General features: G+C 40.0%; 1 long non-coding RNA gene across 1 annotated transcript in view; it reads right to left on the reverse strand.

The window, feature by feature from the left end:
* LOC142471005 (uncharacterized) overlaps window positions 1-14,957 on the reverse strand; it is a 45,232-nt gene extending 30,275 nt beyond the window's left edge. Inside the window, exon 1 of the long non-coding RNA XR_012789360.1 lies at window positions 14,782-14,957. This is a non-coding gene — a long non-coding RNA (uncharacterized LOC142471005). The remainder of the gene's footprint in view (window positions 1-14,781) is intronic.
* Between the last annotated feature and the right edge of the window lie 665 nt (window positions 14,958-15,622).

The following is a 15,622-nucleotide window of genomic DNA, read 5'->3' on the forward strand; positions in this document are numbered from 1 at the left end:
TTTTCTAGAGTACATTAAAGTGTCTAAACCCAAACAATACCGAACACATCAAGCCCTTTTAAATTTCGGGCAGCTGGGCAGTCAGCTAAGCTGAACTTCAAGGAGAATTTACTGTTATATGGATGATTAGGAGGTTGGACTCAAAGTGTTTTAATAGTTATATTCAACCTGGCTGGGAAGTTATCTAATAAGGGTATAACTATTATTGTCTTATTTAAGGTCATCTCCACAGTAGGGTTTGGATCTAGAGTGACTCCTTTATCTATTGGATTGAGAAGAGGGCGGTTCGGAGACCTTATGGGAAGTAGCTGGGTTTGGGGAAACCTGGGTGAGGTTCCATTGTTGAGTCAGTGGGGAATGTGGGGGATACGCTTCCAGAGTTGTTGCGGATGAGAAGGTCAGTAACAGAGGCAGCTGTTCTTCTGTTTAGTGTTGGGAGAAGCAATCTCCAGAAGGTTAAAATAATCTATTTTTTTTTGCAATGATTTAACTTGCGTTTTGTTCTACAGTTTTGATTTAATAAATAATTGTTCTACAGCATGTATCACAAGGGGTGTTAGCGTGGTAGAAAGGGAAAGAAGGAAGGTGAACAAAGGATGGCCAGATTTATTGAGAGTGCAAGCGTTATAGCTCTAAGGAACATACATTTTAAAAGGCAATGGGTCGGGGCTGTACAGGGAGTATGGCATACAGCATTTTGGACATGAGATTGCGGAATGGGGTTGGGCAAGTTATCAGCTTAGTGGGGTGCTGAGACAAATTTTAAAGGATAAAATTGCCTGGCTTATACAGATGCAGCGGCCGTTATCCGATCATTTCTCGGAGGAGTTTTAGTAAAGTCTGCTCTATTCCATGTGGCATTCACTCATTAATCTTCCGTGAAGGCTGCCAATCACACCTCTGTTTACCGTTGTTGATTTGCTTGAATACCTGGATTCTGATTTGTTTGGGTGCAGTTCTGCGTGTAACCACTAGATGGCAAACGTGAATCCTTTGCATAGACTATACAGATAGTGGGTAGTCAATGTGCAAGTGCAAAGAGTGATTAAAAGTGCTAATTGGTGTAGAAAATGTGCATATATTAAAAAGTGATATAATTAATATACAGTTGTGTGAAAAAGAAAGTACACCCTCTTTGAATTCTATGGTTTTACATATCAGGACATAATAACAATCATCTGTTCCTTAGCAGGTCTTAAAATGAGGTAAATACAACCTCAGATGAACAACAACACATATTACACCATGTCATGATTTATTTAACAAAAATAAAGCCAAAATGGAGAAGCCATGTGTGAAAAACTAAGTATACCTTATGATTCAATAGCTTGTAGAACCACCTTTAGCAGCAATAACTTGAAGTAATCATTTTCTGTATGACTTTATCAGTCTCTCACATAGTTGTGGAGGAATTTTGGCCCACTCTTCTTTACAACGTTGCTTCAGTTCATTGAGGTTTGTGGGCATTTGTTTATGCACAGCTCTCTTAAGGTCCAGACACAGCATTTCAATCGGGTTGAGGTCTGGACTTTGACTTGGCCTTTGCAACACCTTGATTCTTTTCTTTTTCAGCCATTCTGTTGTAGATTTGCTGGTGTGCTTGGGATCATTGTCCTGTGGCATGACCCAATTTCGGCCAAGGTTTACTGTAGCTGTCGGACAGATGGTCTCACATTTGACTCTAGAATACTTTGGTATACAAAGGAGTTCATGGTCGACTCAATGACTGCAAGGTTCCCAGGTCCTGTGGCTGCAAAACAAGCCCAAATCATCACCCCTCCACCACCGTGCTTGACAGTTGTTATGAGGTGTTTGTGCTGATATGCTGTGTTTGGTTTTCGCCAAACGTGGCGCTGTGCATTATGGCCAAACATCTCCACTTTGGTCTCGTCTGTCCAAAGGACATTGTTCCAGAAGTCTTGTGGTTTGTTCAGATGCAACTTTGCAAACCTAAGCCGTGCTGCCATGTTCTTTTTAGAGAGAAGAGGCTTTCTCATGGCAACCCTTCCAAACAAACCATACTTGTTCAGTCTTTTTCTAATTGTACTGTTATGAACTTTAACATTTAACATGCTAACTGAGGCCTGTCTGAGATGTACAAGAATAGAGAGCGTTGATAGCGCACTGCCAGGGAATCCTGTGAAAATCATTCAGGAAAAGGAAACAGCCAGGCCACTCCAAGAATGAAAAAAATGCTTTGAATTTAATGCATGCTGAAAATTACACACAAAAAACGGACAGGTAAACGCACCTACGCGTTTCGTACTTAATGTACTTTATCAACCTTGATAAAGTACATTAAGTACGAAACGCGTAGGTGCGTTTACCTGTCCGTTTTTTGTGTGTAATTTTCAGCATGCATTAAATTCAAATACATTTTTTTCATCTCTGGAGTGGCCTGGCTGTTTCCTTTTCCTGAATGATTTTCACAGGATCCCCTGGCAGTGCGCTATCAACGCTCTCTATTCTTGTGGATCTTCAACAGATGGATCGCACGCCACCTACGACACGAGTGCCCCCTTGGTAGTACAGGTAAAGAGCCGCAGTGCCTTTTATTTATCCCTGCTTACCATGGTCACTGACCACTCATTTCTCATACACTGGTTGGGTTGATTTATTGTAATCTAGTGAGAGTCTGGCTGATTCCACGTCTGTCCCACCAGTGGTTAATCAACTCTATTGGGGGCACTCTATCGTAATACGGATTAACCCATTGTGGATTTAAACTATACCGGATATCCAATACAGGACTGGTTACAATTGGGAGCATCACATCCACCTTGGTTCTGTCTGAGATGTAACTCATGGTTTTTTTTGCAATTTCTCTGAGCATTGCACGGTCTGACCTTGGAGTGAATTTGCTGGGACGTCCACTCCTGGGAAGATTTATTTTATTTATTTATTTATTTATAAAATATTTTACCAGGAAGTAATACATTGGGAGTTACCTCTCGTTTTCAAGTATGTCCTGGGCACAGAGTAAAACAAATAATACATGGTTACAGGTACAGTTACATAAATGAACAGGGTTTATATTATATACAAGACATTGCGTGCACAGTTAAAGAAAATATATATTATGAGCGTATAAAACATTTACAGACCAGATTAAAATGTGAGACAGCCTTAGATTTGAAAGAACTTAAACTGGTGGTGGATGTGAAAGTCTCTGGTAGGTTGTTCCAGTTTTGGGGTGCACGGTAGGAGAAGGAGGAACGTCCGGATACTTTGTTGAGCCTTGGGACCATGAACAGTCTTTTGGAGTCTGATCTCAGGTGATAAGTGCTGCAAGTGGTAGGGGTGAGGAGTTTGTTCAGGTAGCTGGGTAGCTTGCCCATGAAGAACTTAAAGGCAAGACAGGAGAGGTGAAATTTGCGCCTAGACTCTAGTGTTGACCAATCTAGTTCGTTGAGCATTTCGCAGTGATGTGTGTTGTAGTTGCATTGGAGAACAAATTGACAAATTGAATTGTAGAGGGTGTCAAGTTTGCTAAGGTGGGTTTGAGGTGCCGAGCCATATACTATGTCTCCATAGTCAATAATTGGCATTAGCATCTGCTGTGCGATACGCTTTCTGACCAGGAGACTTAGGGAGGATTTGTTCCTGTAAAGTACCCCTAGTTTGGCATAGGTCTTGGTTGTCAGGGTATCAATGTGCATCCCGAATGTTAAGTGGGAGTCAAACCATAAGCCCAGGTATTTAAAACTAGTGACAGATGTTAGGGTGGTGTTAGCGTTGGTTCTAATCAGGAGCTCAGTCACTGGAAGCTTTACAAATTTAGTCTTGGTCCCAAATACCATTGTTACAGTCTTGTCAGTGTTTAAAAACAGTTTGTTTTGGGAAATCCAATTTTCGAGTCTCAAAAAGTCAGACTGAAGTATGTGTTGAAGGTCAGAGAGGCTATGGCTGTGTGCATATAGGATTGTGTCATCTGCATACATGTGTATTGAGGCTTCCTTACAAGCTGTGGGAAGATCATTAATGAACACTGAGAAGAGTAGGGGCCCCAGAACAGAGCCTTGTGGGACACCACAGGTGATATCCAGGGGTTTGGAGTTAGAGCCTGAGATGGACACATGTTGGGATATTTCTGATAGGTAGGACTGAAACCAGTTTAAAGCATGCTTCCCTATTCCAGAGCTCTGGAGTTTGTTAAGCAGGATAGCATGATCAACTGTGTCAAAAGCCTTTGCAAAATCTAGGAATACTGCACCAGGGAGTTGTCCCCGTTCCATTCCACACTGGATTTCATTGCAAACTTTAAGCAGAGTAGTTACGGTGGAGTGTTTGGGACGAAAGCCAGATTGGAATTGGCTAGGGAAATTTGTCTTGGTATAGAAATCGCTTAATTGGGAGTGGACACATTTTTCCATGACTTTGGATAGAATTGGGAGAAGTGAGATTGGCCTGTAGTTTGAGACAGTGTTTTTGTCCCCACTTTTGAAGATTGGGACAACTCTGGCAGTTTTCCAGGTCTTAGGGATATGGCCTGCAGACAGGATAGAGTTGACTATGGAAGCAATTGGTTTGGCAATGGCAGGGGCACCAAGTCGTAGGAACCTAGATTGTAGTAAGTCGGGTCCACATTGGCTGCTTAGTTTTAGTTTGAGGAGCACTTGTATAATCTCCTCTTCAGATACTGGGCCAAATTGAAAATTGTGGGCAGTGTTGGGAGGGGGTGGGACTATAGGGGTACTCCCAGGATGAGATTCAGGTTTGTGGTTTGGGCTGCGTTTCGCTAATAAGTTAGTGGCACACCCCACAAAGTAATCATTGAATGCATTTGCAATGTAAGTGGGGTTTGTCAGAGTAATATCCCCCTTAGTGATATTACTTGGTTGTTGATGGTTAGGAGGCTGGAATATATTGTTGATAACCTTCCAGAAGTTAGCTGGGTTTGATGTATTCTGGTGGATATTGTCAGAGTAATATTGTGCTTTTGCATGCCTTGTTTGCCTTGTGCACATGTTCCGCATGCATCTGTAGTGATTGAGATCCTTGGTAGTGCCAGTTACTTTGTAGCTTTTCCACAAGGCATCCCTGAACTGGTAGAGTGCTATAAGGTCAGGTGTAACCCATGGAAGGTGGGCCCCCCGTACCCTTATTTTGCATAGTGGAGCATGGGTATCGCAGAGTTTTAAGAACTCAGATTGGAAATAGTCGAGCGCAGAATCAGGGTCGGGAATTAAATCGATTCTGTGCCATGGGCAGTTGGTAAGGTCATCCAGAAACTGTTGTGGGGTAAAGTTTTTAAATGTTCTAGTGAGGAGAACTTTAGGGCTTGAATGGGGCGGTTTAATTTTCCTTATACAGTACACTATTGCATGGTTACTGAAAATATCAGGAAGGATGCCACAGGATTGGATTCTGCTGGGGTTTGAGGAGAGAATCCAGTCTAGCAAGGAATGGTTATGCGATTTCAGGTTGATCCGTGTGCGTTGGGAAATGAGTTGTGATAGGTTAAGTGACTTGAGTTGTATCTGGATTTTGTGGTTTTTACGGTCAAGCCAATTGAAGTTGAAATCCCCAAGAACTAGCAGCTCATTCTTCTCATTCAGAGAGGAAATGGAGCCAAGAAATTGGGTGATATCAGTCAGGGATTGTAGAGGGGCTTTAGGGGAGCGGTAGATGCCAGAAAGCAAGATGGGCTTAGAAAAGGGGAGGCAGATTTTGCCAACTAGAATTTCAAAAGAGAGTGGGCTTGTTGGGCAATTTAACAGTGTAAATTGTAAGGTGTCTGCAATATAAAATAACACCCCTCCTCCTCTCTTTGACTTATCTCTCCTAAAAATGGAGTATCCCTGAATGGCGATATTTGCATCAGGGGTTTTAGGGGATAGCCATGTTTCTGTAAGAATGATGGCTTTGGGTATATGCATAAGGCACCATGCCCTTAGTTCGTCCAGTTTGGGCAGCAGGCTCTGGATATTTATATGGGCGACAGATAGGCCTTTTTGGAATTTAAAGGTGGAATTCTCAGGGGCATGGGACAGAGCTGAAATGGGAGGACCTGGGTTAGGTTCAATATCACCTGCTAAGGAGAGTAACAGTCTTGAATGTTTTCCACTTTTGAATAATCTTTCTCACTGTAGAATGATGGACTTTAAATCGTTTGGAAATGGCCATATAACCCTTCCCAGATTGATGGGCAGCAACAATTGCTTCTCTAAGATCATTGCTCATGTCTTTCCTCCTTGGCATTGTGGTAACACCCACCTGAATGCTCCAGACCAGCAAACTGCTAAAACTTTGGCTTTTATAGAGGTGGTCACACTTTTTGATGATCAATTAATCAAGGGCATTTGATTAGCAGCACCTGTCTGCTACTTAGCATCCTAATTCCTATGGAAGCAGTAAGGGTGTACTTAGTTTTTCACACATTGCAAACAAAATGTAAATTATGAAGGCAAAAAGTACAAGAAGGGACTTTCTGCAAATTTAAGGAGAGCTATTATGGACAAACTGAAGCACTACTGTATTTCAAATATAACGGGCTTCTTCTGAAAAACGTGAGATGGCATCAATGGCCTTTTGAGGCATAAAAGGGCTCTTCCCTGGAGGTCTATCGACTTGCTAGAAGACTACATGTGTTACATTTGTTTACAAATAAAGATGCGCCGTTAATGTTTTTTTATATAATTAAAAAAAGTCAATTTAAAAATTATTTAATTGTTTAATGATTCTTTTCTATTTTGCAAGTCTGGAGCTGGGCAAAGACAACGTGCAATTAATATCCCCCCTTGGTGCAGGAAATTCTCCCAGCAATACTGCCAGGTAAGACACAGAGCTCAAATCCATGCATGCCATGTCCTTTCCCTCCAAAAAACTAATGTAAACCCCTAGGCCTAATTTAAAGTGCTGTGCCCCATGCCATGAATGTTTGTCTCCCCCAACCCCCCCCCCCCAGAAAAACAGAAGATACTTTATAATAATGGACTGTCATGGTTTAATAATTAATAATAATAATTAATGGCGTCATGGTTTAATAATTCTTTTCTATTTCTGTTTTGCATGTGTATGTCTGGAGCTGGGCGAAGACAACGCGTAGTAAATACCCCCCCCCCTATGGTGCGCTAATTTAAACAAAATGGCCACTGCGCGCCCGATCGGAACGAGGGAGGAGGCAGGCATGAGGCGCCGGCAGCCCCAGCATGTTCTCCCAGAAGACCCAGCACATCCCCTAGCCAGCACTTCCCCCAGCAGCATCACGATGATCCCCCAGCACCTCTCCCATCATGATCCCCAGCACCTCTCCCACCACGATCCCCCAGCACCTCTCTCACCGCGATTCACCAGCACCTCTCCCACCACGATTCATCAGCAACTCTCCCACCACGATCCCCCTGCATTTCTCCCACCACGATGCCCCAGCCCCTACCTCAGCAGCCCCACCACGGTCCCCAGACATAGAGGGAGGAGGCAGGAGTGAGGCTCCGGCAGCCCCACATGTTCCCCAGCAGCCCAAGCACCACCAGGGGTAGTGTGTGTGTGTGTGTGTGTGTGTGTGTGTGTGTGTGTGTGTGTGTGTGTGTGTGTGTGTGTGTGTGTGTGTGTGTGTGTGTGTGTGGTTTGTTATAAAATATATATAATATATATATATATTCGGGGTATACTTCGGGGTCCACACTCACACCGCGTTATAAACGGATCGCGCGATAACGGGGTTGAGCTGTACTATACATAAATTACTGAAGGCATATAAATATACTGTATATAAATATCTCGTTGACAGAGTACTGTATACAGTATAAACATCTTGCAAATAAGGTGCATTTACTGTTTAGATATACATACTGTAATGTAAAGTTGTAAAGGCATTTAAATATATATATATATATATATATATATATATATATATATATATATATATATATATATATATATCTCATTGACATACTGTATATATAATCTTGAAATTAAATTTCTTTTAGTGTTTAAATACACTTAGTACAGTAGTACTATAAATAAAGTACTAATGTCATTTAAATATACTGTACCTAAATATAACTTTGAGATACTGTACACTATAAAAAAATCTTTCAAATACGTTGCATTCACTGTTTAGATACACTTACTGCAGCACTATACATACTGTAATATAAAGTTCTAAAGCCATTTAACTATATAAAAATGTCTCATTGACATATAGTATGTACAGTATACTATATAAATTTAGAAAATAAAAGTTGTTTTTACTATGTAGATACACTAACAGCAATACTACTGCACAGCAGATATCCAGCGACTCCGTGAAGAAATGCACTGTATCTTATGTACAGTACAGTAATTTTATTCTGAACAAGGTTCCATAATGACAAGCATACGCAGAAATGTGATGACAAGCATATGCGTTTCAAAAGTGAGGTCTCCCAATAGGGAAAGAATGGGGCTCAAGGAATATGGGGTGCACTAAAAAAGGAAACAAAACAGATTGCATATATATCCTGAGGTTCCTTTAGTTGAGCAATAATAATAATACAGCAGGAGGCACCCTAAGCAGGTCCTAATGTGAAGTTCATTCAGGAGTATGGGAGTCTAGTGGAGGTGTAAAAAGTCCCAATCAGCAAAAAGCAATTTTGCAGATAAATGACCCAGTGTCCAGGGACAACCTCCTATTGCCAAGACTTAATCCAGATATACAAAATAAACAAGTACTCACATAGAAAATGAGAGATTTCTTCTCCTGTGGTGTAGTCCACTCTATTTGTAAAGAGTCTTCACCTGCTGGGTGCCATCCCTGGTGTGCGTTGCGCTGTGAATATAATCATAGAAAAAAAGGCAAAAAAGCCAAAAAAAAGTCGCCGCACTACTTCAAAGAAAAGCAAAGAGGGTGAAAAATAAACGAATTTATTAAGGACAAAAAACGGAGAAAATCACACTGACATGTTTCGCCTGGAAAAGGCTTTATCAAAGTGTACAAGAATCTTACCTGCTGCATTGGTTTATGTATGTTCTCCGAACCAGGAAGTGATCCACAGAGTCGCTCCATACAGACTAACGTGATGACGTCACAAGCGTCATCACGTCATACCATTCAATGCAACAGACCAAACTTTATTGTGCCCATGTGCAAAAACCATAAACACACACCTAGACCAAATTGAATGACACATAAATCGATGCATAAAATAAAAACAAAGAAAATTAATGGATATAGATTTTGAGAGACATACGACCTATAATATAAAAAAAAATTAAAACCAAATATAAGTAAAGATGTTAGAACAAGAGTCCCTTAATTTACTTATACTGGACATGGACCAGAAAATGCTAATACCACATGAAATGGCAAAAAGATGTGCAAACACACCTTTAAATGCATATATAACAGATTAAATAATTATATAATAAAGACATCATAAATGCATAACCATCCATAAGCAACATATAACACTATACTGTAGTAAAGATAATATATTGAATAGCCAGAATACATTAATACATACCTATAATAAATGTAGAGGATAAAGAATAATCCAAAACATATAATGAAGCAAAATCTTAGTAAAATATAGAGGACATAAAAAAAAGAAAAAGAAAAGTTGTTTTTACTATTTAGATACACTAACAGCAATACTACTGTACAGCAGATATCCAGATATCCAGAGACTCCGTGAGGAAATGCACTATATCTTATTTACAGTAATTTTATTCTGAACAAGGTTCCATAATGACAAGCATGCGCAGAAATGTGATGCCAAGCATATGCGTTACAACAAAGTTCCATTTTGACATACATGCATGCGCGGAATAAACATTTTACATTCGGAAGAAGAAGCGACGTTGTATTTTTGTATTATTCATTTTAACTTTATTATCCTGTTCAAATAAAACATTTAATTCATTAAAAATAATTTTTGGTGTGTTCATATTTTTAATCTTCAAGTTACAATTACACATTGCGATTAGATTTTTAAAACAATAACTTGCGATCGCCCACTTGACTTTTTCGACGATATTGCAGACAACGCTAAAATTAAATTTTCTGCACTCGATAAAAACACTAGTGGAAAAATTTCAATAAATCACGCACCAAGCACGGGTGTGCGATGGGATTAAACCCGTAAAAAGATCAGATAATGGCCACTGCATCTGTTGCATTGGGGGAAGTGACCAATTGCACTTTGGAAGGATGGATTAGTTTTTCTGTTGTAAATAAGATGGGGAAGGTGGTTCTGGGCTGTTGCTAGGGTGGCTGCTCTGTTGATGTCCTTTGGGTTCGGCTGGGCGGTCCTTATATATTTCAAGCTTGGCCGTATGGCCGGGGGCTTGATGGTTATTATCAGTGGTGGTGGGATTGGTTAACCTCAGGTGTTTTGCAATCTGGCCCTGCTATTCATGTGTATTGTTATCAATAATAGCTGTGGTCATTTAACCCCATATAGTTGACCAGTGTGTTTGTTGGGTAAGGTTATGGTTGAGTTTCAGGAGGGTTTCGCTTGAAACGTCCGACATCATGTGTGCAATTGTTTACAGAGGTATTGTAGCCTAGTAAGCATTGGATTAGAGGCCATGTTCATTTATTGTGCTTCCTTTAGGAGAACTGTAGATGGCTGAGGGACATTGTAAGCAGCGGAAGGAGAGGCAGAAAACATTAATTGGTGTTGTCTCCAATAAAGAATAAACAAAGTATGTGCAGGATACAATCCATATAAATGGGTAATCAGACCTGCTTAGGCAGTCAGTGGTGCCAAGTACAGCCTGTAGGTACATTAGGTAGGGGTTACCTTTAACTTCAAGTTAGGGTGTCTACAGCCAGCAGGATCGCTGTGCCTAACCCCTAAGAAAGATGTTCTTCTTTCTCAGTGTGTCTCTCTGTAACATAATACTTTGCAGTGCGCCTGTCTCTTAGTAGAGATGGGCAAAACGTTCCAAAATGCATTTGCTTTCTTTTTCAAGTTATTTATTTATTTTACCAAAATGAATTCTCGGCAAACCAGTTTGCAGAACTTTAAAGGATTAAAAGTTTCTAACAAATCACACGTTCTCATTTTCTCCTCTCCAGCAAAACACATGTGTCAGGCTCTTGATGTTAGCATCATTAATTGTAAGGCTTGATGGATTTTTACTGTGCTTTGACTCAGCTTTGACTGAATCACAACTTTTTTTTTTTACAAAAAATAGACAAATTTGGCAAAACCTTTGCACAGCTATATCTCTCAGTAACAGGATTTTTGTTTCAGACTGTCAGTCCCAAATGTAAAAAGGCAGGAGCCTAATTACCACAGCTACCAGGCAGCTGTGCTCTGATTCCTCAGCAGCTCAGGTAAGGGCAGGGGAATAATCTAGACTGGCTCAGGGCTCCAGATATGGGATTAGCCTGTACTCCAGAGCCAGTTGGGACACACAGTGCTGTTAGACACATATGTTTTCATAGACACCTATAGCTGTAGCAAGACCAACTGTCTCCAGAGACGCGGACGAAAAAGCTTAAAGCCGTTGCTCTGGATAGAGTGTCTGGTGTGGTCGCACTACGGGGGACCATGCATCTGAATCAGACCCCCTGCAACAATAATCCTCCATCGCCTTTTGCCAGAGACAGTTGCCCTTGCTACATCTGTAATTGCCCAATACCAAATGTATGACTTTGGTGATCTTTGCGGGCAACTGTAAGTGAAACAATAACCAGGATACATTCAAGTTCTGTATTCAGTCCCTTTCTCCATTTTGTTCTTTAATCCTTCTTTTCCTTATTCAGTGTAAAGCTTCCTATTCCTCTGTACTTAATGAAAACAGAAATGTAACTACTGACACATCTCCAGGGAAACGGCGAAATACATTTTAGTAAACATATTTGTTGATGCCAAAAAATAGCATATTAAAGAAAATATCTACATTGTTAAGTCTAAAGAGGCATCAACACACAATTTTCCTCACTTAAAATCCAATCATGATTACAGCTGTGTGAATGTTTTCAAATGTGCTTTGTGAATTGATTTTTAAATTTTCTGCTTAATTCCGCATTTTTCTCACAGTTCATATTGCACGGAAATGTGCGCAAATTCTATATTTTCACCAAGTTACCATCAAATGTTGACACTTTTGCCAGGATTTTGTGAAAATGGCTGTATATTTGTAGAGCTGTTCAACAGTTCTCAAACGTGTTTTGCTAAATTTTCACGCATAAATATGGTTCACAAAATCCCGCAAAACAAAAACGTACATCTCTCCAGTCAGGATCATTATCAATCAGCAGAAATCTTTATGATACCCCAATACGCCGATTTTTGACATTTCTTTCGCAAACATTCAAGTTTGTCTCTCTTTCTACACAGCGTTTAGCTTTAGTGTCATCAAGAGCAAGTTCATCAATCAATGTTGTGAAATGACTTGAAAAAAAGGCCAGTGTTCACAACATCAAATACCAATACATTTATCATTCCGTTACAATATATCTTATCCTCCTTCATTTATTCATTGTTGTACTGGACGATACTAGAGGAAAACGATTTTATCCAGTTTGAAACTAACTTGCCATGTACTGTATCTTATCCTAATTATTATGTAGTGCATACAGTAATTAAAAATACTTTCCAACTCTCAGAATAAAACAAATATCTGCCCACGTTCTGGAACATTCCAAACTCTCTTGGAAAGAGAAGAGATGCAAAAGCAATGGAGCAAGGATTCTTGTTAGAAAATGTATTTCTAGTGTTTAAATGGAAAACGACATGCAAATAAAGGGATTGCGGCTGTACTAAAGGTGATACGCTTGTAAAGAATTATTGGATAAAGAAAACAAAATGTATGAAACAAAATTAAACAAATGAGGGATGCCCTTATATATAAATATATAGGTCCTAACAACAAACAGGACTATTCTCTAGAGACAAATCTCCAGGCTGTACCAACTGTGTACTATAACATTACTAGTGCTAAAATACTAAGGGGCCTATTCTAGCAGCTTCGATAAAAAAACTCATCGAGCATTTTGAGCACTTCTTGAATGAGTTTGCAAGTGTAGCTATTCAGAAAGCTTTGATAACATGCCAAAGAAGTGCTTCTCCCTGATTGGTAGCTCTCCCGCTCAAACAAACTGTGCGGGAGCTCAAAAAATGCTCAAACTCGCATTTTTGGAAATATCAAGCAATTCTAGTAGCTCTGAGTATCACATCGCAGCTGTAACTCGAAAGCAACTCGCAGTTCTCATCTCTCCATCTCAAGGGTGGCGAAATGGGATCTGCGATGTGACATAGAAGAAAAAAATTATTTGTACTGCATCGAATTGAAGTCGGGAGTCTCTAGAGCTGATACACATTAATACCACCTCCATAGACCCCTGCTTCAATGCTATGTAATACAGGCAGCTTCCTTACCTTAACGACTAACCAAAAAAAAGAAATACCCAATAAAATAACAGTGGCATAATAGTACACTTGTCAATAAACCCATTGATCGTTACTGTGATATACCATGCCCACAATATGGGCATGGATTGCCACAATGACAATGAATGTGCAAACTAAAAAAAAAACATAACAAAAAATACAATACATAACAATTAATAAAAACAAGCATTTGCCAAAAAGTGCATTGATTGTCACTGTGCATATCTTTACCCAGAAAGGGGCAAAGATACGCACATTGCCAGTCAATAGGCAATCTAAAAAAAAAAATACACAATTAAATAAAAGCCAATCAATGTGTTTCTTACCTTTGCTGTATTCACACTTGTCCTACTCCGGCACTATCTCTTGACCCTCAACACAATGCTCAACAACCTTATTCGCAGAAGTCCATGATCATCTATTCATTGAAGTGGAGTCCCCAGTGAGTTGTTTTTCTTTTCTTCTTTTTTTTCTTCTTTATAATCCAAAGGAGCCTGGAGATATTGCTCCGATGTTTTCTTGTATGTATTGTGTTTTTTATTTATTTTTAGTTTGCCCATTCATTGTAATTATGGCAATCCATGCCCATATTCTGGGCATGATTTACAACAGTCACAGTCAATGGGTGTGATGGTGAGGGGGTAACCAGGCTCACTAATAAAGGTTAAGCCCATTTGGTTACCTCTGATCCATGTAAAGTGCAGCTTCTTATTCTATTTCCCATAACCAGAAGACTTAGGAAAGTTAAAATGTATATTTTATTAACAGAGTGTTTTAAAATACATATATGCTTGTGCACAGTATTATGAGCTGGGTCTTTCCGGACCGATGTTCTGAGTGAGTCACTGGGCTACCAACTTGGTGCCAGCGTGTCTACTCAGACATCGGGGAAGAGGGGGGGAGAGGAAGGGGAGAGAGGAAAATCCTGCTCAGCAAGGAATTATACCTTTAAAGAGAGGTGCTACCTGGGATAACAAGCATATGTATACATAGAAGAGGGAAAGATCCCAAAAATGGTGCACTCTACTCTACTCATTCAAAATAACAAATTATTTATTAACATATCATAAACATAGAAAATAGTTCAAACCTATGGAGGTGTGCTATGGGAAATCCTAAGTATGGATTCCTCAGTTAGTCAAATGGCACAGGTATGATAACCTAGTATAGCCAATCATGCACACAAAAACACTATATACAATAACTAAGCTAGGTCCCCGTGGGGTTGCAGCTTGGATAGGAGGTAATCCTGTAAATTGAGACAATGTATGCTAATGTCTAGCAACTATAGCTGAAACTGTAAAGTTAGCAATATCATCTTAATGTGTCTGTGTATAATGATGATTGACACTTTAACCTGCACATGAGATCTTAGCAAAAACCCAGCATCAAACACACCCCAGTTATCTGTGTGCTGATCCACCTGGGGATATACACGGCTGGATCTACTTACTTATTGACCTGTGGTGTCTGTACGTTAAGCAGACACTCCTGGATGCCGACATGTGACTCAGCTGTCTCCCGTTTGCAAGCATTGTTTCTACCAGGATATACAGACCTCAAAGCTGCTCTTTCTAGCTAGTGGGATCCACATCTGTGGCCCACATCTTAGTTTAACTGTATGGGTTTGTTGTGGCTGACTCGATCAGACACCTATGCATCTGTCGCACACCTGACGTCACGCTGACGTCATCCCGACACGTGTTTCGTTCCTGGGGCAATGGAACTTACTTCGGGGGTGAGAGGTGCCCTGTAGAAGCTTACTATTTAAATCCTAAGGTTGCCATGGTAATAAATTGGTGTCATTGGGTAGAAGTAACCCTTTCCTTACACACAATGCAACCCGGTCTGCTGAGTTTAAATGCTATCATGGTGCCTCTTATCAGGGAGTACCTACTATGCTAAAAACAACGTAAGTAAAAAAGAAATGTATAAAACAGACACCAATGACTTGTGTTGTTATTATTGCTGCCAAGTTAACCACAATGCACTAGCATCCTCTTGACTTATGTGTTTGTAATAGCCTGTAGGTGATAACAATGTTATTATAGGCTAAGAGGAGCATATAGGAAGGTTACTGTGACAAACCTAAATATGATCCTTGATGGGACTTTTCCATAACATAGGTTAATGTCATGTATAATCCTAATGAATACACATCGCTTAGCACAACTACAAAAATGCAGAGTAATTGAAATCTTCATTTAGCCCATGCAGGGATTGTGTTCCTAGGATAAAGATCCACCTTGCTTCTTTTTTAAGCAAGGCATTATCTATATCTCCTCCCCGCAGCC

Source organism: Ascaphus truei, chromosome 1 (genome assembly GCF_040206685.1).
Source record: "Ascaphus truei isolate aAscTru1 chromosome 1, aAscTru1.hap1, whole genome shotgun sequence".
Taxonomy (NCBI): domain Eukaryota; kingdom Metazoa; phylum Chordata; class Amphibia; order Anura; family Ascaphidae; genus Ascaphus; species Ascaphus truei.